The sequence below is a fragment of the Hyperolius riggenbachi genome, chromosome 2 (genome assembly GCF_040937935.1).
Source record: "Hyperolius riggenbachi isolate aHypRig1 chromosome 2, aHypRig1.pri, whole genome shotgun sequence".
In the NCBI taxonomy this organism is placed as follows: domain Eukaryota; kingdom Metazoa; phylum Chordata; class Amphibia; order Anura; family Hyperoliidae; genus Hyperolius; species Hyperolius riggenbachi.
Genome location: NC_090647.1, coordinates 479468170 through 479495496, shown reverse-complemented (window position 1 = coordinate 479495496; position 27327 = coordinate 479468170).

Genomic DNA, 27327 nt, shown 5'->3' with positions numbered 1-27327 from the left:
AATGAAATATTTTAACTTACTGGCAAGATATGACAGTAGTATAGTAACATAGCATTCTAAACATGTAAACATTAGTGTAGAATGCTTCCAATATCTGCCAATATCTGTATTTACAAAAAAAAGGTTACTCACAAACGGTTGCAACCTGCAGAGTAAAAATCGGGGGCATATTTAAAATTATTTAAATACACCTCTGAGCTTTAATTGTGGCCTCCACCACCCCTATAGCCAGAACCTCTTCTCTCCAAATTGGTACTAATAAATGTAAAGTGTACCAGAGCTGTTAAAATACAAAGAATACATACCTACCCGGGGCATCCTCCAGCTCCATAAGCACGTCTGAGTCCCTCGCCGTCCGCCGTTCAGCCTCAATAAGCACCGGTAACTGGTTCAGTCAGGATCTTTTGCCCCGGGTAAGTATCGATTCTTTTTTTTTTCTAACAGCTCTGGTTTTCTTTAACTATGGTTGTCAACCGTTCAGGAGAAACCCTTTTACTAGCAATAAGTCTGTTACATAAATGCATTGACAATATATAAGTACTTCCAGACAAACCAACAATGAAATATTTTAACTTACTGGCAAGATATGACAGTAGTATAGTAACATAGCATTTTAAACATGTAAACATTAGTGTAGAATGCTTCCAATATATGCCAATGTCTGTATTTACAAAAAAAGGTTACTCACAAACGGTTGCAACCGGCAGAGTAAAAATCAGGGGCATATTTAAAATTATTTAAATACACCTCTGAGCTTTACTTGTGGCCTCCACCACCCCTATAGCCAGAACCTCTTCTCTCCAAATTGGTACTAAGAAATGTAAAGTGTACCAGAGCTGTTAAAATACAAAGAATAGATACCTACCCGGGGCTTCCTCCAGCTCCATAAGCACGTCTGAGTCCCTCGCCGTCCTTTCCGCGGTCTGCCGTTCAGCCTCAATAAGCACCGGTAACTGGTTCAGTCGGGATCTTTTGCCCCGGGTAAGTAACGATTCTTTTTTTTTCCTAACAGCTCTGGTTTTCTATAACTATGGTTGTCAACCGTTCAGGAGAAACCCTTTTACTAGCAATATGTCCGTTACATAAATGCATTGACAATATATAAGTACTTCCAGACACACCAACAATGAAATATTTTAACTTACTGGCAAGATATGACAGTAGTATAGTAACATAGCATTCTAAACATGTAAACATTAGTGTAGAATGCTTCCAATATCTGCCAATATCTGTATTTACAAAAAAAAGGTTACTCACAAACGGTTGCAACCTGCAGAGTAAAAATCGGGGGCATATTTAAAATTATTTAAATACACCTCTGAGCTTTAATTGTGGCCTCCACCACCCCTATAGCCAGAACCTCTTCTCTCCAAATTGGTACTAAGAAATGTAAAGTGTACCAGAGCTGTTAAAATACAAAGAATAGATACCTACCCGGGGCATCCTCCAGCTCCATAAGCACGTCTGAGTCCCTCGCCGTCCTTTCCGCGGTCTGCCGTTCAGCCTCAATAAGCACCGGTAACTGGTTCAGTCGGGATCTTTTGCCCCGGGTAAGTATCGATACTTTTTTTTTTCTAACAGCTCTGGTTTTCTTTAACTATGGTTGTCAACCGTTCAGGATAAACCCTTTTACTAGCAATAAGTCTGTTACATAAATGCATTGACAATATATAAGTACTTACAGACACACCAACAATGAAATATTTTAACTTACTGGCAAGATATGACAGTAGTATAGTAACATAGCATTTTAAACATGTAAACATTAGTGTAGAATGCTTCCAATATATGCCAATATCTGTATTTACAAAAAAGGGTTACTCACAAACGGTTGCAACCTACAGAGTAAACATCAGGGGCATATTTAAAATTATTTAAATACACCTCTGAGCTTTAATTGTGGCCTCCACCACCCCTATAGCCAGAACCTCTTCTCTCCAAATTGGTACTAAGAAATGTAAAGTGTACCAGAGCTGTTAAAATACAAAGAATAGATACCGACCCGGGGCTTCCTCCAGCTCCATAAGCACGTCTGAGTCCCTCGCCGTCCTTTCCGCGGTCTGCCGTTCAGCCTCAATAAGCACCGGTAACTGGTTCAGTCGGGATCTTTTGCCCCGGGTAAGTAACGATTCTTTTTTTTTTCTAACAGCTCTGGTTTTCTATAACTATGGTTGTCAACCGTTCAGGAGAAACCCTTTTACTAGCAATATGTCCGTTAAATAAATGCATTGACAATATATAAGTACTTCCAGACACACCAACAATGAAATATTTTAACTTACTGGCAAGATATGACAGTAGTATAGTAACATAGCATTCTAAACATGTAAACATTAGTGTAGAATGCTTCCAATATCTGCCAATATCTGTATTTACAAAAAAAAGGTTACTCACAAACGGTTGCAACCTGCAGAGTAAAAATCGGGGGCATATTTAAAATTATTTAAATACACCTCTGAGCTTTAATTGTGGCCTCCACCACCCCTATAGCCAGAACCTCTTCTCTCCAAATTGGTACTAATAAATGTAAAGTGTACCAGAGCTGTTAAAATACAAAGAATACATACCTACCCGGGGCATCCTCCAGCTCCATAAGCACGTCTGAGTCCCTCGCCGTCCGCCGTTCAGCCTCAATAAGCACCGGTAACTGGTTCAGTCAGGATCTTTTGCCCCGGGTAAGTATCGATTCTTTTTTTTTTCTAACAGCTCTGGTTTTCTTTAACTATGGTTGTCAACCGTTCAGGAGAAACCCTTTTACTAGCAATAAGTCTGTTACATAAATGCATTGACAATATATAAGTACTTCCAGACAAACCAACAATGAAATATTTTAACTTACTGGCAAGATATGACAGTAGTATAGTAACATAGCATTTTAAACATGTAAACATTAGTGTAGAATGCTTCCAATATATGCCAATGTCTGTATTTACAAAAAAAGGTTACTCACAAACGGTTGCAACCGGCAGAGTAAAAATCAGGGGCATATTTAAAATTATTTAAATACACCTCTGAGCTTTACTTGTGGCCTCCACCACCCCTATAGCCAGAACCTCTTCTCTCCAAATTGGTACTAAGAAATGTAAAGTGTACCAGAGCTGTTAAAATACAAAGAATAGATACCTACCCGGGGCTTCCTCCAGCTCCATAAGCACGTCTGAGTCCCTCGCCGTCCTTTCCGCGGTCTGCCGTTCAGCCTCAATAAGCACCGGTAACTGGTTCAGTCGGGATCTTTTGCCCCGGGTAAGTAACGATTCTTTTTTTTTCCTAACAGCTCTGGTTTTCTATAACTATGGTTGTCAACCGTTCAGGAGAAACCCTTTTACTAGCAATATGTCCGTTACATAAATGCATTGACAATATATAAGTACTTCCAGACACACCAACAATGAAATATTTTAACTTACTGGCAAGATATGACAGTAGTATAGTAACATAGCATTCTAAACATGTAAACATTAGTGTAGAATGCTTCCAATATCTGCCAATATCTGTATTTACAAAAAAAAGGTTACTCACAAACGGTTGCAACCTGCAGAGTAAAAATCGGGGGCATATTTAAAATTATTTAAATACACCTCTGAGCTTTAATTGTGGCCTCCACCACCCCTATAGCCAGAACCTCTTCTCTCCAAATTGGTACTAAGAAATGTAAAGTGTACCAGAGCTGTTAAAATACAAAGAATAGATACCTACCCGGGGCATCCTCCAGCTCCATAAGCACGTCTGAGTCCCTCGCCGTCCTTTCCGCGGTCTGCCGTTCAGCCTCAATAAGCACCGGTAACTGGTTCAGTCGGGATCTTTTGCCCCGGGTAAGTATCGATACTTTTTTTTTTCTAACAGCTCTGGTTTTCTTTAACTATGGTTGTCAACCGTTCAGGATAAACCCTTTTACTAGCAATAAGTCTGTTACATAAATGCATTGACAATATATAAGTACTTACAGACACACCAACAATGAAATATTTTAACTTACTGGCAAGATATGACAGTAGTATAGTAACATAGCATTTTAAACATGTAAACATTAGTGTAGAATGCTTCCAATATATGCCAATATCTGTATTTACAAAAAAGGGTTACTCACAAACGGTTGCAACCTACAGAGTAAACATCAGGGGCATATTTAAAATTATTTAAATACACCTCTGAGCTTTAATTGTGGCCTCCACCACCCCTATAGCCAGAACCTCTTCTCTCCAAATTGGTACTAAGAAATGTAAAGTGTACCAGAGCTGTTAAAATACAAAGAATAGATACCGACCCGGGGCTTCCTCCAGCTCCATAAGCACGTCTGAGTCCCTCGCCGTCCTTTCCGCGGTCTGCCGTTCAGCCTCAATAAGCACCGGTAACTGGTTCAGTCGGGATCTTTTGCCCCGGGTAAGTAACGATTCTTTTTTTTTTCTAACAGCTCTGGTTTTCTATAACTATGGTTGTCAACCGTTCAGGAGAAACCCTTTTACTAGCAATATGTCCGTTACATAAATGCATTGACAATATATAAGTACTTCCAGACACACCAACAATAAAATATTTTAACTTACTGGCAAGATATGACAGTAGTATAGTAACATAGCATTCTAAACATGTAAACATTAGTGTAGAATGCTTCCAATATCTGCCAATATCTGTATTTACAAAAAAAAGGTTACTCACAAACGGTTGCAACCTGCAGAGTAAAAATCGGGGGCATATTTAAAATTATTTAAATACACCTCTGAGCTTTAATTGTGGCCTCCACCACCCCTATAGCCAGAACCTCTTCTCTCCAAATTGGTACTAAGAAATGTAAAGTGTACCAGAGCTGTTAAAATACAAAGAATAGATACCTACCCGGGGCATCCTCCAGCTCCATAAGCACGTCTGAGTCCCTCGCCGTCCTTTCCGCGGTCTGCCGTTCAGCCTCAATAAGCACCGGTAACTGGTTCAGTCGGGATCTTTTGCCCCGGGTAAGTATCGATACTTTTTTTTTTCTAACAGCTCTGGTTTTCTTTAACTATGGTTGTCAACCGTTCAGGATAAACCCTTTTACTAGCAATAAGTCTGTTACATAAATGCATTGACAATATATAAGTACTTACAGACACACCAACAATGAAATATTTTAACTTACTGGCAAGATATGACAGTAGTATAGTAACATAGCATTTTAAACATGTAAACATTAGTGTAGAATGCTTCCAATATATGCCAATATCTGTATTTACAAAAAAGGGTTACTCACAAACGGTTGCAACCTACAGAGTAAACATCAGGGGCATATTTAAAATTATTTAAATACACCTCTGAGCTTTAATTGTGGCCTCCACCACCCCTATAGCCAGAACCTCTTCTCTCCAAATTGGTACTAAGAAATGTAAAGTGTACCAGAGCTGTTAAAATACAAAGAATAGATACCGACCCGGGGCTTCCTCCAGCTCCATAAGCACGTCTGAGTCCCTCGCCGTCCTTTCCGCGGTCTGCCGTTCAGCCTCAATAAGCACCGGTAACTGGTTCAGTCGGGATCTTTTGCCCCGGGTAAGTAACGATTCTTTTTTTTTTCTAACAGCTCTGGTTTTCTATAACTATGGTTGTCAACCGTTCAGGAGAAACCCTTTTACTAGCAATATGTCCGTTACATAAATGCATTGACAATATATAAGTACTTCCAGACACACCAACAATAAAATATTTTAACTTACTGGCAAGATATGACAGTAGTATAGTAACATAGCATTCTAAACATGTAAACATTAGTGTAGAATGCTTCCAATATCTGCCAATATCTGTATTTACAAAAAAAAGGTTACTCACAAACGGTTGCAACCTGCAGAGTAAAAATCGGGGGCATATTTAAAATTATTTAAATACACCTCTGAGCTTTAATTGTGGCCTCCACCACCCCTATAGCCAGAACCTCTTCTCTCCAAATTGGTACTAAGAAATGTAAAGTGTACCAGAGCTGTTAAAATACAAAGAATACATACCTACCCGGGGCATCCTCCAGCTCCATAAGCACGTCTGAGTCCCTCGCCGTCCGCCGTTCAGCCTCAATAAGCACCGGTAACTGGTTCAGTCAGGATCTTTTGCCCCGGGTAAGTATCGATTCTTTTTTTTTTCTAACAGCTCTGGTTTTCTTTAACTATGGTTGTCAACCGTTCAGGAGAAACCCTTTTACTAGCAATAAGTCTGTTACATAAATGCATTGACAATATATAAGTACTTCCAGACAAACCAACAATGAAATATTTTAACTTACTGGCAAGATATGACAGTAGTATAGTAACATAGCATTTTGAACATGTAAACATTAGTGTAGAATGCTTCCAATATATGCCAATGTCTGTATTTACAAAAAAAGGTTACTCACAAACGGTTGCAACCGGCAGAGTAAAAATCAGGGGCATATTTAAAATTATTTAAATACACCTCTGAGCTTTACTTGTGGCCTCCACCACCCCTATAGCCAGAACCTCTTCTCTCCAAATTGGTACTAAGAAATGTAAAGTGTACCAGAGCTGTTAAAATACAAAGAATAGATACCTACCCGGGGCTTCCTCCAGCTCCATAAGCACGTCTGAGTCCCTCGCCGTCCTTTCCGCGGACTGCCGTTCAGCCTCAATAAGCACCGGTAACTGGTTCAGTCGGGATCTTTTGCCCCGGGTAAGTATCGATACTTTTTTTTTTTCTAACAGCTCTGGTTTTCTATAACTATGGTTGTCAACCGTTCAGGAGAAACCCTTTTACTACCAATATGTCCGTTACATAAATGCATTGACAATATATAAGTACTTACAGACACACCAACAACGAAATATTTTAACTTACTGGCAAGATATGACAGTAGTATAGTAACATAGCATTTTAAACATGTAAACATTAGTGTAGAATGCTTCCAATATATGCCAATATCTGTATTTACAAAAAAGGGTTACTCACAAACGGTTGCAACCTACAGAGTAAACATCAGGGGCATATTTAAAATTATTTAAATACACCTCTGAGCTTTAATTGTGGCCTCCACCACCCCTATAGCCAGAACCTCTTCTCTCCAAATTGGTACTAAGAAATGTAAAGTGTACCAGAGCTGTTAAAATACAAAGAATAGATACCTACCCGGGGCTTCCTCCAGCTCCATAAGCACGTCTGAGTCCCTCGCCGTCCTTTCCGCGGTCTGCCGTTCAGCCTCAATAAGCACCGGTAACTGGTTCAGTCGGGATCTTTTGCCCCGGGTAAGTAACGATTCTTTTTTTTTTCTAACAGCTCTGGTTTTCTATAACTATGGTTGTCAACAGTTCAGGAGAAACCCTTTTACTAGCAATATGTCCGTTACATAAATGCATTGACAATATATAAGTACTTCCAGACACACCAACAATAAAATATTTTAACTTACTGGCAAGATATGACAGTAGTATAGTAACATAGCATTCTAAACATGTAAACATTAGTGTAGAATGCTTCCAATATCTGCCAATATCTGTATTTACAAAAAAAAGGTTACTCACAAACGGTTGCAACCTGCAGAGTAAAAATCGGGGGCATATTTAAAATTATTTAAATACACCTCTGAGCTTTAATTGTGGCCTCCACCACCCCTATAGCCAGAACCTCTTCTCTCCAAATTGGTACTAAGAAATGTAAAGTGTACCAGAGCTGTTAAAATACAAAGAATACATACCTACACGGGGCATCCTCCAGCTCCATAAGCACGTCTGAGTCCCTCGCCGTCCGCCGTCCAGCCTCAATAAGCACCGGTAACTGGTTCAGTCGGGATCTTTTGCCCCGGGTAAGTATCGATTCTTTTTTTTTTCTAACAGCTCTGGTTTTCTTTAACTATGGTTGTCAACCGTTCAGGAGAAACCCTTTTACTAGCAATAAGTCTGTTACATAAATGCATTGACAATATATAAGTACTTCCAGACAAACCAACAATGAAATATTTTAACTTACTGGCAAGATATGACAGTAGTATAGTAACATAGCATTTTAAACATGTAAACATTAGTGTAGAATGCTTCCAATATATGCCAATGTCTGTATTTACAAAAAAAGGTTACTCACAAATGGTTGCAACCGGCAGAGTAAAAATCAGGGGCATATTTAAAATTATTTAAATACACCTCTGAGCTTTACTTGTGGCCTCCACCACCCCTATAGCCAGAACCTCTTCTCTCCAAATTGGTACTAAGAAATGTAAAGTGTACCAGAGCTGTTAAAATACAAAGAATAGATACCTACCCGGGGCTTCCTCCAGCTCCATAAGCACGTCTGAGTCCCTCGCCGTCCTTTCCGCGGACTGCCGTTCAGCCTCAATAAGCACCGGTAACTGGTTCAGTCGGGATCTTTTGCCCCGGGTAAGTATCGATACTTTTTTTTTTTCTAACAGCTCTGGTTTTCTATAACTATGGTTGTCAACCGTTCAGGAGAAACCCTTTTACTACCAATATGTCCGTTACATAAATGCATTGACAATATATAAGTACTTACAGACACACCAACAACGAAATATTTTAACTTACTGGCAAGATATGACAGTAGTATAGTAACATAGCATTTTAAACATGTAAACATTAGTGTAGAATGCTTCCAATATATGCCAATATCTGTATTTACAAAAAAGGGTTACTCACAAACGGTTGCAACCTACAGAGTAAACATCAGGGGCATATTTAAAATTATTTAAATACACCTCTGAGCTTTAATTGTGGCCTCCACCACCCCTATAGCCAGAACCTCTTCTCTCCAAATTGGTACTAAGAAATGTAAAGTGTACCAGAGCTGTTAAAATACAAAGAATAGATACCTACCCGGGGCTTCCTCCAGCTCCATAAGCACGTCTGAGTCCCTCGCCGTCCTTTCCGCGGTCTGCCGTTCAGCCTCAATAAGCACCGGTAACTGGTTCAGTCGGGATCTTTTGCCCCGGGTAAGTAACGATTCTTTTTTTTTTCTAACAGCTCTGGTTTTCTATAACTATGGTTGTCAACCGTTCAGGAGAAACCCTTTTACTAGCAATATGTCCGTTACATAAATGCATTGACAATATATAAGTACTTCCAGACACACCAACAATAAAATATTTTAACTTACTGGCAAGATATGACAGTAGTATAGTAACATAGCATTCTAAACATGTAAACATTAGTGTAGAATGCTTCCAATATCTGCCAATATCTGTATTTACAAAAAAAAGGTTACTCACAAACGGTTGCAACCTGCAGAGTAAAAATCGGGGGCATATTTAAAATTATTTAAATACACCTCTGAGCTTTAATTGTGGCCTCCACCACCCCTATAGCCAGAACCTCTTCTCTCCAAATTGGTACTAAGAAATGTAAAGTGTACCAGAGCTGTTAAAATACAAAGAATACATACCTACACGGGGCATCCTCCAGCTCCATAAGCACGTCTGAGTCCCTCGCCGTCCGCCGTCCAGCCTCAATAAGCACCGGTAACTGGTTCAGTCGGGATCTTTTGCCCCGGGTAAGTATCGATACTTTTTTTTTTCTAACAGCTCTGGTTTTCTTTAACTATGGTTGTCAACCGTTCAGGAGAAACCCTTTTACTAGCAATAAGTCTGTTACATAAATGCATTGACAATATATAAGTACTTCCAGACAAACCAACAATGAAATATTTTAACTTACTGGCAAGATATGACAGTAGTATAGTAACATAGCATTTTAAACATGTAAACATTAGTGTAGAATGCTTCCAATATATGCCAATGTCTGTATTTACAAAAAAAGGTTACTCACAAATGGTTGCAACCGGCAGAGTAAAAATCAGGGGCATATTTAAAATTATTTAAATACACCTCTGAGCTTTACTTGTGGCCTCCACCACCCCTATAGCCAGAACCTCTTCTCTCCAAATTGGTACTAAGAAATGTAAAGTGTACCAGAGCTGTTAAAATACAAAGAATAGATACCTACCCGGGGCTTCCTCCAGCTCCATAAGCACGTCTGAGTCCCTCGCCGTCCTTTCCGCGGACTGCCGTTCAGCCTCAATAAGCACCGGTAACTGGTTCAGTCGGGATCTTTTGCCCCGGGTAAGTATCGATACTTTTTTTTTTCTAACAGCTCTGGTTTTCTATAACTATGGTTGTCAACCGTTCAGGAGAAACCCTTTTACTACCAATATGTCCGTTACATAAATGCATTGACAATATATAAGTACTTACAGACACACCAACAACGAAATATTTTAACTTACTGGCAAGATATGACAGTAGTATAGTAACATAGCATTTTAAACATGTAAACATTAGTGTAGAATGCTTCCAATATATGCCAATATCTGTATTTACAAAAAAGGGTTACTCACAAACGGTTGCAACCTACAGAGTAAACATCAGGGGCATATTTAAAATTATTTAAATACACCTCTGAGCTTTAATTGTGGCCTCCACCACCCCTATAGCCAGAACCTCTTCTCTCCAAATTGGTACTAAGAAATGTAAAGTGTACCAGAGCTGTTAAAATACAAAGAATAGATACCTACCCGGGGCTTCCTCCAGCTCCATAAGCACGTCTGAGTCCCTCGCCGTCCTTTCCGCGGTCTGCCGTTCAGCCTCAATAAGCACCGGTAACTGGTTCAGTCGGGATCTTTTGCCCCGGGTAAGTAACGATTCTTTTTTTTTTCTAACAGCTCTGGTTTTCTATAACTATGGTTGTCAACCGTTCAGGAGAAACCCTTTTACTAGCAATATGTCCGTTACATAAATGCATTGACAATATATAAGTACTTCCAGACACACCAACAATAAAATATTTTAACTTACTGGCAAGATATGACAGTAGTATAGTAACATAGCATTCTAAACATGTAAACATTAGTGTAGAATGCTTCCAATATCTGCCAATATCTGTATTTACAAAAAAAAGGTTACTCACAAACGGTTGCAACCTGCAGAGTAAAAATCGGGGGCATATTTAAAATTATTTAAATACACCTCTGAGCTTTAATTGTGGCCTCCACCACCCCTATAGCCAGAACCTCTTCTCTCCAAATTGGTACTAAGAAATGTAAAGTGTACCAGAGCTGTTAAAATACAAAGAATACATACCTACACGGGGCATCCTCCAGCTCCATAAGCACGTCTGAGTCCCTCGCCGTCCGCCGTCCAGCCTCAATAAGCACCGGTAACTGGTTCAGTCGGGATCTTTTGCCCCGGGTAAGTATCGATACTTTTTTTTTTCTAACAGCTCTGGTTTTCTTTAACTATGGTTGTCAACCGTTCAGGAGAAACCCTTTTACTAGCAATAAGTCTGTTACATAAATGCATTGACAATATATAAGTACTTCCAGACAAACCAACAATGAAATATTTTAACTTACTGGCAAGATATGACAGTAGTATAGTAACATAGCATTTTAAACATGTAAACATTAGTGTAGAATGCTTCCAATATATGCCAATGTCTGTATTTACAAAAAAAGGTTACTCACAAACGGTTGCAACCGGCAGAGTAAAAATCAGGGGCATATTTAAAATTATTTAAATACACCTCTGAGCTTTACTTGTGGCCTCCACCACCCCTATAGCCAGAACCTCTTCTCTCCAAATTGGTACTAAGGAATGTAAAGTGTACCAGAGCTGTTAAAATACAAAGAATAGATACCTACCCGGGGCTTCCTCCAGCTCCATAAGCACGTCTGAGTCCCTCGCCGTCCTTTCCGCGGACTGCCGTTTAGCCTCAATAAGCACCGGTAACTGGTTCAGTCGGGATCTTTTGCCCCGGGTAAGTATCGATACTTTTTTTTTTTCTAACAGCTCTGGTTTTCTATAACTATGGTTGTCAACCGTTCAGGAGAAACCCTTTTACTACCAATATGTCCGTTACATAAATGCATTGACAATATATAAGTACTTACAGACACACCAACAACGAAATATTTTAACTTACTGGCAAGATATGACAGTAGTATAGTAACATAGCATTTTAAACATGTAAACATTAGTGTAGAATGCTTCCAATATATGCCAATATCTGTATTTACAAAAAAGGGTTACTCACAAACGGTTGCAACCTACAGAGTAAACATCAGGGGCATATTTAAAATTATTTAAATACACCTCTGAGCTTTAATTGTGGCCTCCACCACCCCTATAGCCAGAACCTCTTCTCTCCAAATTGGTACTAAGAAATGTAAAGTGTACCAGAGCTGTTAAAATACAAAGAATAGATACCTACCCGGGGCTTCCTCCAGCTCCATAAGCACGTCTGAGTCCCTCGCCGTCCTTTCCGCGGTCTGCCGTTCAGCCTCAATAAGCACCGGTAACTGGTTCAGTCGGGATCTTTTGCCCCGGGTAAGTATCGATACTTTTTTTTTTTCTAACAGCTCTGGTTTTCTATAACTATGGTTGTCAACCGTTCAGGAGAAACCCTTTTACTAGCAATATGTCCGTTACATAAATGCATTGACAATATATAAGTACTTCCAGACACACCAACAATAAAATATTTTAACTTACTGGCAAGATATGACAGTAGTATAGTAACATAGCATTCTAAACATGTAAACATTAGTGTAGAATGCTTCCAATATCTGCCAATATCTGTATTTACAAAAAAAAAGGTTACTCACAAACGGTTGCAACCTGCAGAGTAAAAATCGGGGGCATATTTAAAATTATTTAAATACACCTCTGAGCTTTAATTGTGGCCTCCACCACCCCTATAGCCAGAACCTCTTCTCTCCAAATTGGTACTAAGAAATGTAAAGTGTACCAGAGCTGTTAAAATACAAAGAATACATACCTACACGGGGCATCCTCCAGCTCCATAAGTACGTCTGAGTCCCTCGCCGTCCGCCGTCCAGCCTCAATAAGCATCGGTAACTGGTTCAGTCGGGATCTTTTGCCCCGGGTAAGTATCGATACTTTTTTTTTTCTAACAGCTCTGGTTTTCTTTAACTATGGTTGTCAACCGTTCAGGAGAAACCCTTTTACTAGCAATAAGTCTGTTACATAAATGCATTGACAATATATAAGTACTTCCAGACAAACCAACAATGAAATATTTTAACTTACTGGCAAGATATGACAATAGTATAGTAACATAGCATTTTAAACATGTAAACATTAGTGTAGAATGCTTCCAATATATGACAATGTCTGTATTTACAAAAAAAGGTTACTCACAAACGGTTGCAACCGGCAGAGTAAAAATCAGGGGCATATTTAAAATTATTTAAATACACCTCTGAGCTTTACTTGTGGCCTCCACCACCCCTATAGCCAGAACCTCTTCTCTCCAAATTGGTACTAAGAAATGTAAAGTGTACCAGAGCTATTAAAATACAAAGAATAGATACCTACCCGGGGCTTCCTCCAGCTCCATAAGCACGTCTGAGTCCCTCGCCGTCCTTTCCGCGGTCTGGTGTTCAGCCTCAATAAGCACCGGTAACTGGTTCAGTCGGGATCTTTTGCCCCGGGTAAGTATCGATACTTTTTTTTTTCTAACAGCTCTGGTTTTCTATAACTATGGTTGTCAACCGTTCAGGAGAAACCCTTTTACTACCAATATGTCCGTTACATAAATGCATTGACAATATATAAGTACTTACAGACACACCAACAACGAAATATTTTAACTTACTGGCAAGATATGACAGTAGTATAGTAACATAGCATTTTAAACATGTAAACATTAGTGTAGAATGCTTCCAATATATGCCAATATCTGTATTTACAAAAAAGGGTTACTCACAAACGGTTGCAACCTACAGAGTAAACATCAGGGGCATATTTCAAATTATTTAAATACACCTCTGAGCTTTAATTGTGGCCTCCACCACCCCTATAGCCAGAACCTCTTCTCTCCAAATTGGTACTAAGAAATGTAAAGTATACCAGAGCTGTTAAAATACAAAGAATAGATACCTACCCGGGGCTTCCTCCAGCTCCGTAAGAACGTCTGAGTCCCTCGCCGTCCTTTCCGCGGTCTGCCGTTCAGCCTCAATAAGCACCGGTAACTGGTTCAGTCGGGATCTTTTGCCCCGGGTAAGTAACGATTCTTTTTTTTTTCTAACAGCTCTGGTTTTCTATAACTATGGTTGTCAACCGTTCAGGAGAAACCCTTTTACTAGCAATATGTCCGTTACATAAATGCATTGACAATATATAAGTACTTCCAGACACACCAACAATGAAATATTTTAACTTACTGGCAAGATATGACAGTAGTATAGTAACATAGCATTCTAAACATGTAAACATTAGTGTAGAATGCTTCCAATATCTGCCAATATCTGTATTTACAAAAAAAAGGTTACTCACAAACGGTTGCAACCTGCAGAGTAAAAATCGGGGGCATATTTAAAATTATTTAAATACACCTCTGAGCTTTAATTGTGGCCTCCACCACCCCTATAGCCAGAACCTCTTCTCTCCAAATTGGTACTAAGAAATGTAAAGTGTACCAGAGCTGTTAAAATACAAAGAATAGATACCTACCCGAGGCATCCTCCAGCTCCATAAGCACGTCTGAGTCCCTCGCCGTCCTTTCCGCGGTCTGCCGTTCAGCCTCAATAAGCACCGGTAACTGGTTCAGTCGGGATCTTTTGCCCCGGGTAAGTATCGATACTTTTTTTTTTCTAACAGCTCTGGTTTTCTATAACTATGGTTGTCAACCGTTCAGGAGAAACCCTTTTACTACCAATATGTCCGTTACATAAATGCATTGACAATATATAAGTACTTACAGACACACCAACAACGAAATATTTTAACTTACTGGCAAGATATGACAGTAGTATAGTAACATAGCATTTTAAACATGTAAACATTAGTGTAGAATGCTTCCAATATATGCCAATATCTGTATTTACAAAAAAGGGTTACTCACAAACGGTTGCAACCTACAGAGTAAACATCAGGGGCATATTTAAAATTATTTAAATACACCTCTGAGCTTTAATTGTGGCCTCCACCACCCCTATAGCCAGAACCTCTTCTCTCCAAATTGGTACTAAGAAATGTAAAGTGTACCAGAGCTGTTAAAATACAAAGAATAGATACCTACCCGAGGCTTCCTCCAGCTCCATAAGCACGTCTGAGTCCCTCGCCGTCCTTTCCGCGGTCTGCCGTTCAGCCTCAATAAGCACCGGTAACTGGTTCAGTCGGGATCTTTTGCCCCGGGTAAGTATCGATACTTTTTTTTTTTCTAACAGCTCTGGTTTTCTATAACTATGGTTGTCAACCGTTCAGGAGAAACCCTTTTACTAGCAATATGTCCGTTACATAAATGCATTGACAATATATAAGTACTTCCAGACACACCAACAATAAAATATTTTAACTTACTGGCAAGATATGACAGTAGTATAGTAACATAGCATTCTAAACATGTAAACATTAGTGTAGAATGCTTCCAATATCTGCCAATATCTGTATTTACAAAAAAAAGGTTACTCACAAACGGTTGCAACCTGCAGAGTAAAAATCGGGGGCATATTTAAAATTATTTAAATACACCTCTGAGCTTTAATTGTGGCCTCCACCACCCCTATAGCCAGAACCTCTTCTCTCCAAATTGGTACTAAGAAATGTAAAGTGTACCAGAGCTGTTAAAATACAAAGAATACATACCTACACGGGGCATCCTCCAGCTCCATAAGCACATCTGAGTCCCTCGCCGTCCGCCGTCCAGCCTCAATAAGCATCGGTAACTGGTTCAGTCGGGATCTTTTGCCCCGGGTAAGTATCAATAGTTTTTTTTTTCTAACAGCTCTGGTTTTCTTTAACTATGGTTGTCAACCGTTCAGGAGAAACCCTTTTCCTAGCAATAAGTCTGTTACATAAATGCATTGACAATATATAAGTACTTCCAGACAAACCAACAATGAAATATTTTAACTTACTGGCAAGATATGACAGTAGTATAGTAACATAGCATTTTAAACATGTAAACATTAGTGTAGAATGCTTCCAATATATGCCAATGTCTGTATTTACAAAAAAAGGTTACTCACAAACGGTTGCAACCGGCAGAGTAAAAATCAGGGGCATATTTAAAATTATTTAAATACACCTCTGAGCTTTACTTGTGGCCTCCACCACCCCTATAGCCAGAACCTCTTCTCTCCAAATTGGTACTAAGAAATGTAAAGTGTACCAGAGCTATTAAAATACAAAGAATAGATACCTACCCGGGGCTTCCTCCAGCTCCATAAGCACGTCTGAGTCCCTCGCCGTCCTTTCCGCGGTCTGGTGTTCAGCCTCAATAAGCACCGGTAACTGGTTCAGTCGGGATCTTTTGCCCCGGGTAAGTATCGATACTTTTTTTTTTCTAACAGCTCTGGTTTTCTATAACTATGGTTGTCAACCGTTCAGGAGAAACCCTTTTACTACCAATATGTCCGTTACATAAATGCATTGACAATATATAAGTACTTACAGACACACCAACAACGAAATATTTTAACTTACTGGCAAGATATGACAGTAGTATAGTAACATAGCATTTTAAACATGTAAACATTAGTGTAGAATGCTTCCAATATATGCCAATATCTGTATTTACAAAAAAGGGTTACTCACAAACGGTTGCAACCTACAGAGTAAACATCAGGGGCATATTTAAAATTATTTAAATACACCTCTGAGCTTTAATTGTGGCCTCCACCACCCCTATAGCCAGAACCTCTTCTCTCCAAATTGGTACTAAGAAATGTAAAGTATACCAGAGCTGTTAAAATACAAAGAATAGATACCTACCCGGGGCTTCCTCCAGCTCCATAAGCACGTCTGAGTCCCTCGCCGTCCTTTCCGCGGTCTGCCGTTTAGCCTCAATAAGCACCGGTAACTGGTTCAGTCGGGATCTTTTGCCCCGGGTAAGTAACGATTCTTTTTTTTTCTAACAGCTCTGGTTTTCTATAACTATGGTTGTCAATCGTTCAGGAGAAACCCTTTTACTAGCAATATGTCCGTTACATAAATGCATTGACAATATATAAGTACTTCCAGACACACCAACAATGAAATATTTTAACTTACTGGCAAGATATGACAGTAGTATAGTAACATAGCATTCTAAACATGTAAACATTAGTGTAGAATGCTTCCAATATCTGCCAATATCTGTATTTACAAAAAAAAGGTTACTCACAAACGGTTGCAACCTGCAGAGTAAAAATCGGGGGCATATTTAAAATTATTTAAATACACCTCTGAGCTTTAATTGTGGCCTCCACCACCCCTATAGCCAGAACCTCTTCTCTCCAAATTGGTACTAAGAAATGTAAAGTGTACCAGAGCTGTTAAAATACAAAGAATAGATACCTACCCGAGGCATCCTCCAGCTCCATAAGCACGTCTGAGTCCCTCGCCGTCCTTTCCGCGGTCTGCCGTTCAGCCTCAATAAGCACCGGTAACTGGTTCAGTCGGGATCTTTTGCCCCGGGTAAGTATCGATACTTTTTTTTTTCTAACAGCTCTGGTTTTCTATAACTATGGTTGTCAACCGTTCAGGAGAAACCCTTTTACTACCAATATGTCCGTTACATAAATGCATTGACAATATATAAGTACTTACAGACACACCAACAACGAAATATTTTAACTTACTGGCAAGATATGACAGTAGTATAGTAACATAGCATTTTAAACATGTAAACATTAGTGTAGAATGCTTCCAATATATGCCAATATCTGTATTTACAAAAAAGGGTTACTCACAAACGGTTGCAAACTACAGAGTAAACATCAGGGGCATATTTAAAATTATTTAAATACACCTCTGAGCTGTAATTGTGGCCTCCACCACCCCTATAGCCAGAACCTCTTCTCTCCAAATTGGTACTAAGAAATGTAAAGTGTACCAGAGCTGTTAAAATACAAAGAATAGATACCTACCCGGGGCTTCCTCCAGCTCCATAAGCACGTCTGAGTCCCTCGCCGTCCTTTCCGCGGTCTGCCGTTCAGCCTCAATAAGCACCGGTAACTGGTTCAGTCGGGATCTTTTGCCCCGGGTAAGTAACGATTCTTTTTTTTTTCTAACAGCTCTGGTTTTCTATAACTATGGTTGTCAACCGTTCAGGAGAAACCCTTTTACTAGCAATATGTCCGTTACATAAATGCATTGACAATATATAAGTACTTCCAGACACACCAACAATGAAATATTTTAACTTACTGGCAAGATATGACAGTAGTATAGTAACATAGCATTCTAAACATGTAAACATTAGTGTAGAATGCTTCCAATATCTGCCAATATCTGTATTTACAAAAAAAAGGTTACTCACAAACGGTTGCAACCTGCAGAGTAAAAATCGGGGGCATATTTAAAATTATTTAAATACACCTCTGAGCTTTAATTGTGGCCTCCACCACCCCTATAGCCAGAACCTCTTCTCTCCAAATTGGTACTAAGAAATGTAAAGTGTACCAGAGCTGTTAAAATACAAAGAATAGATACCTACCCGGGGCATCCTCCAGCTCCATAAGCACGTCTGAGACCCTCGCCGTCCTTTCCGCGGTCTGCCGTTCAGCCTCAATAAGCACCGGTAACTGGTTCAGTCGGGATCTTTTGCCCCGGGTAAGTATCGATACTTTTTTTTTTCTAACAGCTCTGGTTTTCATTAACTATGGTTGTCAACCGTTCAGGAGAAACCCTTTTACTAGCAATAAGTCTGTTACATAAATGCATTGACAATATATAAGTACTTACAGACACACCAACAATGAAATATTTTAACTTACTGGCAAGATATGACAGTAGTATAGTAACATAGCATTTTAAACATGTAAACATTAGTGTAGAATGCTTCCAATATATGCCAATATCTGTATTTACAAAAAAGGGTTACTCACAAACGGTTGCAACCTACAGAGTAAACATCAGGGGCATATTTAAAATTATTTAAATACACCTCTGAGCTTTAATTGTGGCCTCCACCACCCCTATAGCCAGAACCTCTTCTCTCCAAATTGGTACTAAGAAATGTAAAGTGTACCAGAGCTGTTAAAATACAAAGAATAGATACCTACCCGGGGCTTCCTCCAGCTCCATAAGCACGTCTGAGTCCCTCGCCGTCCTTTCCGCGGTCTGCCGTTCAGCCTCAATAAGCACCGGTAACTGGTTCAGTCGGGATCTTTTGCCCCGGGTAAGTAACGATTCTTTTTTTTTTCTAACAGCTCTGGTTTTCTATAACTATGGTTGTCAACCGTTCAGGAGAAACCCTTTTACTAGCAATATGTCCGTTACATAAATGCATTGACAATATATAAGTACTTCCAGACACACCAACAATGAAATATTTTAACTTACTGGCAAGATATGACAGTAGTATAGTAACATAGCATTCTAAACATGTAAACATTAGTGTAGAATGCTTCCAATATCTGCCAATATCTGTATTTACAAAAAAAAAGGTTACTCACAAACGGTTGCAACCTGCAGAGTAAAAATCGGGGGCATATTTAAAATTATTTAAATACACCTCTGAGCTTTAATTGTGGCCTCCACCACCCCTATAGCCAGAACCTCTTCTCTCCAAATTGGTACTAAGAAATGTAAAGTGTACCAGAGCTGTTAAAATACAAAGAATAGATACCTACCCGGGGCATCCTCCAGCTCCATAAGCACGTCTGAGACCCTCGCCGTCCTTTCCGCGGTCTGCCGTTCAGCCTCAATAAGCACCGGTAACTGGTTCAGTCGGGATCTTTTGCCCCGGGTAAGTATCGATACTTTTTTTTTTCTAACAGCTCTGGTTTTCATTAACTATGGTTGTCAACCGTTAAGGAGAAACCCTTTTACTAGCAATAAGTCTGTTACATAAATGCATTGACAATATATAAGTACTTACAGACACACCAACAATGAAATATTTTAACTTACTGGCAAGATATGACAGTAGTATAGTAACATAGCATTTTAAACATGTAAACATTAGTGTAGAATGCTTCCAATATATGCCAATATCTGTATTTACAAAAAAGGGTTACTCACAAACGGTTGCAACCTACAGAGTAAACATCAGGGGCATATTTAAAATTATTTAAATACACCTCTGAGCTTTAATTGTGGCCTCCACCACCCCTATAGCCAGAACCTCTTCTCTCCAAATTGGTACTAAGAAATGTAAAGTGTACCAGAGCTGTTAAAATACAAAGAATAGATACCGACCCGGGGCTTCCTCCAGCTCCATAAGCACGTCTGAGTCCCTCGCCGTCCTTTCCGCGGTCTGCCGTTCAGCCTCAAAGGGCACCGGTAACTGGTTCAGTCGGGATCTTTTGCCCCGGGTAAGTAACGATTCTTTTTTTTTTCTAACAGCTCTGGTTTTCTATAACTATGGTTGTCAACCGTTCAGGAGAAACCCTTTTACTAGCAATATGTCCGTTACATAAATGCATTGACAATATATAAGTACTTCCAGACACACCAACAATGAAATATTTTAACTTACTGGCAAGATATGACAGTAGTATAGTAACATAGCATTCTAAACATGTAAACATTAGTGTAGAATGCTTCCAATATCTGCCAATATCTGTATTTACAAAAAAAAGGTTACTCACAAACGGTTGCAACCTGCAGAGTAAAAATCGGGGGCATATTTAAAATTATTTAAATACACCTCTGAGCTTTAATTGTGGCCTCCACCACCCCTATAGCCAGAACCTCTTCTCTCCAAATTGGTACTAAGAAATGTAAAGTGTAGCAGAGCTGTTAAAATACAAAGAATAGATACCTACCCGGGGCATCCTCCAGCTCCATAAGCACGTCTGAGTCCCTCGCCGTCCTTTCCGCGGTCTGGTGTTCAGCCTCAATAAGCACCGGTAACTGGTTCAGTCGGGATCTTTTGCCCCGGGTAAGTATCGATACTTTTTTTTTTCTAACAGCTCTGGTTTTCTATAACTATGGTTGTCAACCGTTCAGGAGAAACCCTTTTACTACCAATATGTCCGTTACATAAATGCATTGACAATATATAAGTACTTACAGACACACCAACAACGAAATATTTTAACTTACTGGCAAGATATGACAGTAGTATAGTAACATAGCATTTTAAACATGTAAACATTAGTGTAGAATGCTTCCAATATATGCCAATATCTGTATTTACAAAAAAGGGTTACTCACAAACGGTTGCAACCTACAGAGTAAACATCAGGGGCATATTTAAAATTATTTAAATACACCTCTGAGCTTTAATTGTGGCCTCCACCACCCCTATAGCCAGAACCTCTTCTCTCCAAATTGGTACTAAGAAATGTAAAGTGTACCAGAGCTGTTAAAATACAAAGAATAGATACCTACCCGGGGCTTCCTCCAGCTCCATAAGCACGTCTGAGTCCCTCGCCGTCCTTTCCGCGGTCTGCCGTTCAGCCTCAATAAGCACCGGTAACTGGTTCAGTCGGGATCTTTTGCCCCGGTAAGTAACGATTCTTTTTTTTTTCTAACAGCTCTGGTTTTCTATAACTATGGTTGTCAACCGTTCAGGAGAAACCCTTTTACTAGCAATATGTCCGTTACATAAATGCATTGACAATATATAAGTACTTCCAGACACACCAACAATGAAATATTTTAACTTACTGGCAAGATATGACAGTAGTATAGTAACATAGCATTCTAAACATGTAAACATTAGTGTAGAATGCTTCCAATATCTGCCAATATCTGTATTTACAAAAAAAAGGTTACTCACAAACGGTTGCAACCTGCAGAGTAAAAATCGGGGGCATATTTAAAATTATTTAAATACACCTCTGAGCTTTAATTGTGGCCTCCACCACCCCTATAGCGAGAACCTCTTCTCTCCAAATTGGTACTAAGAAATGTAAAGTGTACCAGAGCTGTTAAAATACAAAGAATACATACCTACCCGGGGCATCCTCCAGCTCCATAAGCACGTCTGAGTCCCTCGCCGTCCGCCGTTCAGCCTCAATAAGCACCGGTAACTGGTTCAGTCAGGATCTTTTGCCCCGGGTAAGTATCGATTCTTTTTTTTTTCTAACAGCTCTGGTTTTCTTTAACTATGGTTGTCAACCGTTCAGGAGAAACCCTTTTACTAGCAATAAGTCTGTTACATAAATGCATTGACAATATATAAGTACTTCCAGACAAACCAACAATGAAATATTTTAACTTACTGGCAAGATATGACAGTAGTATAGTAACATAGCATTTTAAACATGTAAACATTAGTGTAGAATGCTTCCAATATATGCCAATGTCTGTATTTACAAAAAAAGGTTACTCACAAACGGTTGCAACCGGCAGAGTAAAAATCAGGGGCATATTTAAAATTATTTAAATACACCTCTGAGCTTTACTTGTGGCCTCCACCACCCCTATAGCCAGAACCTCTTCTCTCCAAATTGGTACTAAGAAATGTAAAGTGTACCAGAGCTGTTAAAATACAAAGAATAGATACCTACCCGGGGCTTCCTCCAGCTCCATAAGCACGTCTGAGTCCCTCGCCGTCCTTTCCGCGGACTGCCGTTCAGCCTCAATAAGCACCGGTAACTGGTTCAGTCGGGATCTTTTGCCCCGGGTAAGTATCGATACTTTTTTTTTTTCTAACAGCTCTGGTTTTCTATAACTATGGTTGTCAACCGTTCAGGAGAAACCCTTTTACTACCAATATGTCCGTTACATAAATGCATTGACAATATATAAGTACTTACAGACACACCAACAACGAAATATTTTAACTTACTGGCAAGATATGACAGTAGTATAGTAACATAGCATTTTAAACATGTAAACATTAGTGTAGAATGCTTCCAATATATGCCAATATCTGTATTTACAAAAAAGGGTTACTCACAAACGGTTGCAACCTACAGAGTAAACATCAGGGGCATATTTAAAATTATTTAAATACACCTCTGAGCTTTAATTGTGGCCTCCACCACCCCTATAGCCAGAACCTCTTCTCTCCAAATTGGTACTAAGAAATGTAAAGTGTACCAGAGCTGTTAAAATACAAAGAATAGATACCTACCCGGGGCTTCCTCCAGCTCCATAAGCACGTCTGAGTCCCTCGCCGTCCTTTCCGCGGTCTGCCGTTCAGCCTCAATAAGCACCGGTAACTGGTTCAGTCGGGATCTTTTGCCCCGGGTAAGTAACGATTCTTTTTTTTTTCTAACAGCTCTGGTTTTCTATAACTATGGTTGTCAACCGTTCAGGAGAAACCCTTTTACTAGCAATATGTCCGTTACATAAATGCATTGACAATATATAAGTACTTCCAGACACACCAACAATAAAATATTTTAACTTACTGGCAAGATATGACAGTAGTATAGTAACATAGCATTCTAAACATGTAAACATTAGTGTAGAATGCTTCCAATATCTGCCAATATCTGTATTTACAAAAAAAAGGTTACTCACAAACGGTTGCAACCTGCAGAGTAAAAATCGGGGGCATATTTAAAATTATTTAAATACACCTCTGAGCTTTAATTGTGGCCTCCACCACCCCTATAGCCAGAACCTCTTCTCTCCAAATTGGTACTAAGAAATGTAAAGTGTAGCAGAGCTGTTAAAATACAAAGAATAGATACCTACCCGGGGCATCCTCCAGCTCCATAAGCACGTCTGAGTCCCTCGCCGTCCTTTCCGCGGTCTGGTGTTCAGCCTCAATAAGCACCGGTAACTGGTTCAGTCGGGATCTTTTGCCCCGGGTAAGTATCGATACTTTTTTTTTTCTAACAGCTCTGGTTTTCTATAACTATGGTTGTCAACCGTTCAGGAGAAACCCTTTTACTACCAATATGTCCGTTACATAAATGCATTGACAATATATAAGTACTTACAGACACACCAACAACGAAATATTTTAACTTACTGGCAAGATATGACAGTAGTATAGTAACATAGCATTTTAAACATGTAAACATTAGTGTAGAATGCTTCCAATATATGCCAATATCTGTATTTACAAAAAAGGGTTACTCACAAACGGTTGCAACCTACAGAGTAAACATCAGGGGCATATTTAAAATTATTTAAATACACCTCTGAGCTTTAATTGTGGCCTCCACCACCCCTATAGCCAGAACCTCTTCTCTCCAAATTGGTACTAAGAAATGTAAAGTGTACCAGAGCTGTTAAAATACAAAGAATAGATACCTACCCGGGGCTTCCTCCAGCTCCATAAGCACGTCTGAGTCCCTCGCCGTCCTTTCCGCGGTCTGCCGTTCAGCCTCAATAAGCACCGGTAACTGGTTCAGTCGGGATCTTTTGCCCCGGGTAAGTAACGATTCTTTTTTTTTTCTAACAGCTCTGGTTTTCTATAACTATGGTTGTCAACCGTTCAGGAAAAAACCCTTTTACTAGCAATATGTCCGTTACATAAATGCATTGACAATATATAAGTACTTCCAGACACACCAACAATGAAATATTTTAACTTACTGGCAAGATATGACAGTAGTATAGTAACATAGCATTCTAAACATGTAAACATTAGTGTAGAATGCTTCCAATATCTGCCAATATCTGTATTTACAAAAAAAAGGTTACTCACAAACGGTTGCAACCTGCAGTGTAAAAATCGGGGGCATATTTAAAATTATTTAAATACACCTCTGAGCTTTAATTGTGGCCTCCACCACCCCTATAGCGAGAACCTCTTCTCTCCAAATTGGTACTAAGAAATGTAAAGTGTACCAGAGCTGTTAAAATACAAAGAATACATACCTACCCGGGGCATCCTCCAGCTCCATAAGCACGTCTGAGTCCCTCGCCGTCCGCCGTTCAGCCTCAATAAGCACCGGTAACTGGTTCAGTCAGGATCTTTTGCCCCGGGTAAGTATCGATTCTTTTTTTTTTCTAACAGCTCTGGTTTTCTTTAACTATGGTTGTCAACCGTTCAGGAGAAACCCTTTTACTAGCAATAAGTCTGTTACATAAATGCATTGACAATATATAAGTACTTCCAGACAAACCAACAATGAAATATTTTAACTTACTGGCAAGATATGACAGTAGTATAGTAACATAGCATTTTAAACATGTAAACATTAGTGTAGAATGCTTCCAATATATGCCAATGTCTGTATTTACAAAAAAAGGTTACTCACAAACGGTTGCAACCGGCAGAGTAAAAATCAGGGGCATATTTAAAATTATTTAAATACACCTCTGAGCTTTACTTGTGGCCTCCACCACCCCTATAGCCAGAACCTCTTCTCTCCAAATTGGTACTAAGAAATGTAAAGTGTACCAGAGCTGTTAAAATACAAAGAATAGATACCTACCCGGGGCTTCCTCCAGCTCCATAAGCACGTCTGAGTCCCTCGCCGTCCTTTCCGCGGACTGCCGTTCAGCCTCAATAAGCACCGGTAACTGGTTCAGTCGGGATCTTTTGCCCCGGGTAAGTATCGATACTTTTTTTTTTTCTAACAGCTCTGGTTTTCTATAACTATGGTTGTCAACCGTTCAGGAGAAACCCTTTTACTACCAATATGTCCGTTACATAAATGCATTGACAATATATAAGTACTTACAGACACACCAACAACGAAATATTTTAACTTACTGGCAAGATATGACAGTAGTATAGTAACATAGCATTTTAAACATGTAAACATTAGTGTAGAATGCTTCCAATATATGCCAATATCTGTATTTACAAAAAAGGGTTACTCACAAACGGTTGCAACCTACAGAGTAAACATCAGGGGCATATTTAAAATTATTTAAATACACCTCTGAGCTTTAATTGTGGCCTCCACCACCCCTATAGCCAGAACCTCTTCTCTCCAAATTGGTACTAAGAAATGTAAAGTGTACCAGAGCTGTTAAAATACAAAGAATAGATACCTACCCGGGGCTTCCTCCAGCTCCATAAGCACGTCTGAGTCCCTCGCCGTCCTTTCCGCGGTCTGCCGTTCAGCCTCAATAAGCACCGGTAACTGGTTCAGTCGGGATCTTTTGCCCCGGGTAAGTAACGATTCTTTTTTTTTTCTAACAGCTCTGGTTTTCTATAACTATGGTTGTCAACCGTTCAGGAGAAACCCTTTTACTAGCAATATGTCCGTTACATAAATGCATTGACAATATATAAGTACTTCCAGACACACCAACAATAAAATATTTTAACTTACTGGCAAGATATGACAGTAGTATAGTAACATAGCATTCTAAACATGTAAACATTAGTGTAGAATGCTTCCAATATCTGCCAATATCTGTATTTACAAAAAAAAGGTTACTCACAAACGGTTGCAACCTGCAGAGTAAAAATCGGGGGCATATTTAAAATTATTTAAATACACCTCTGAGCTTTAATTGTGGCCTCCACCACCCCTATAGCCAGAACCTCTTCTCTCCAAATTGGTACTAAGAAATGTAAAGTGTACCAGAGCTGTTAAAATACAAAGAATAGATACCTACCCGGGGCTTCCTACAGCTCCATAAGCACGTCTGAGTCCCTCGCCGTCCTTTCCGCGGTCTGCCGTTCAGCCTCAATAAGCACCGGTAACTGGTTCAGTCGGGATCTTTTGCCCCGGGTAAGTAACGATTCTTTTTTTTTTCTAACAGCTCTGGTTTTCTATAACTATGGTTGTCAACCGTTCAGGAGAAACCCTTTTACTAGCAATATGTCCGTTACATAAATGCATTGACAATATATAAGTACTTACAGACACACCAACAACGAAATATTTTAACTTACTGGCAAGATATGACAGTAGTATAGTAACATAGCATTTTAAACATGTAAACATTAGTGTAGAATGCTTCCAAGATATGCCAATATCTGTATTTACAAAAAAGGGTTACTCACAAACGGTTGCAACCTACAGAGTAAACATCAGGGGCATATTTAAAATTATTTAAATACACCTCTGAGCTTTAATTGTGGCCTCCACCACCCCTATAGCCAGAACCTCTTCTCTCCAAATTGGTACTAAGAAATGTAAAGTGTACCAGAGCTGTTAAAATACAAAGAATAGATACCTACCCGGGGCTTCCTCCAGCTCCATAAGCACGTCTGAGTCCCTCGCTGTCCTTTCCGCGGGCTGCCGTTCAGCCTCAATAAGCACCGGTAACTGGTTCAGTCGGGATCTTTTGCCCCGGGTAAGTATCGATACTTTTTTTTTTCTAACAGCTCTGGTTTTCTTTAACTATGGTTGTCAACCGTTCAGGAGAAACCCTTTTACTAGCAATAAGTCTGTTACATAAATGCATTGACAATATATAAGTACTTACAGACACACCAACAATGAAATATTTTAACTTACTGGCAAGATATGACAGTAGTATAGTAACATAGCATTTTAAACATGTAAACATTAGTGTAGAATGCTTCCAATATATGCCAATATCTGTATTTACAAAAAAGGGTTACTCACAAACGGTTGCAACCTACAGAGTGA